Below are 1,193 nucleotides of genomic sequence, written 5' to 3'. Positions count from 1 at the left end.
AGCACCATGATTGCACTCTTGGCTATTCATTGACTACAGATGCAAAGTGTCCAGCTGTCTCAGCCTCCTGTCTCAGTAACTTTCCAAAAAGCCTCAGATTTTTCTCAGTCTCAGACTGATTGCCAACCCATGTTACATCTATGCTGACTTCTGATCTTTCTCTGTGAATCTCCATCTTAGCTTTGATTATGATCTCCACCGATGATAGTGTTTCTCAAAAAAAAAAAAAATCCAAAAAATTGCTTCAAGGAAGAAAGCCAGAGCAACTATATGTAAGATCTGTCTTGTTTTAGACCTTTCTGTTGGACATTAATATACTATACTGGCTGTTTTTTGATATCTGGTTAATGATTGTTTCATTTTGTCTATTTACAGGGTCGAGGTTATAGGAGAAATGATAGATTATAATGACTCTTTTAAGGGCCACAGTCTTACAACAACAACAACAACAACAACAACAACAAAATGATTTTTTTTAATTAACGGGAGATTTAGTCATGCAAGAATAGAGTCATCCTTGCCAAACTTAATAGGAGATGTTAAATTTTCTGTCCAATTTTCCTTCCTGGATAAGTCTTTCCTTTCTGTCCCTGTCCGTTTTGAAAACATAATACCAGAAGATGAGGGGCCCAAAAGCCGCCAGGGCTCCTAAAAGTGAGTTCTTGGGAGTGGGTCTGAAATTAGGATATATATTTGCTGATCTTGCATAGGTCCAACGAATCAAGGCAGGATCCTCGATGTGCAATTGGCGTTTGGGGTCGTTGTACTGAAGCAGATACTCCTGTTTAAGCCGGGCCCTTATGCTCAAGCGCTCGACCTGCACCTTTCGGGTCTCCGGAGACACGTCATACTCGGCAGGGTCGAGGGTACTGGGGAGAGTGGCCAAGGGAGCAGGCTTATACTTGGACCTCGACATCTTGGTTCCCGGCGCACATCTGCCCAAAATGATTTTTGAAAAAAAAAGTTTTGCATTTCTGTTTAGCATGTTTAGCACATGCATCATGGCACATGGTGTGGTAGCCAGGAAATAACTTGAGGTTGTCCATCTCTCCTCCCTCCATGGGGGAGTCACATCAGGTTACCAGGTTCTGGAGCATGTGCCTTACTTATCCTTTGAGCCATCTCACCAGCCCTTTCAGACAAATTTTCCTTCAAGGACTAGATCCGATGTATACTATATTCTACATTTTGGC

The 1,193-nt window shown here is 42.2% G+C and overlaps 1 pseudogene; it reads right to left on the bottom strand.

The window, feature by feature from the left end:
• Positions 1 to 476: 476 nt before the first annotated feature.
• On the bottom strand, positions 477 to 916 carry LOC114628810 (annotated as a pseudogene).
• Between the last annotated feature and the right edge of the window lie 277 nt (positions 917 to 1,193).

Source organism: Grammomys surdaster, unplaced genomic scaffold (genome assembly GCF_004785775.1).
Source record: "Grammomys surdaster isolate TR1022 unplaced genomic scaffold, NIH_TR_1.0 67, whole genome shotgun sequence".
NCBI classification, from domain to species: Eukaryota; Metazoa; Chordata; class Mammalia; order Rodentia; family Muridae; genus Grammomys; species Grammomys surdaster.
This window is presented reverse-complemented; position numbering and strand designations above follow the sequence as displayed.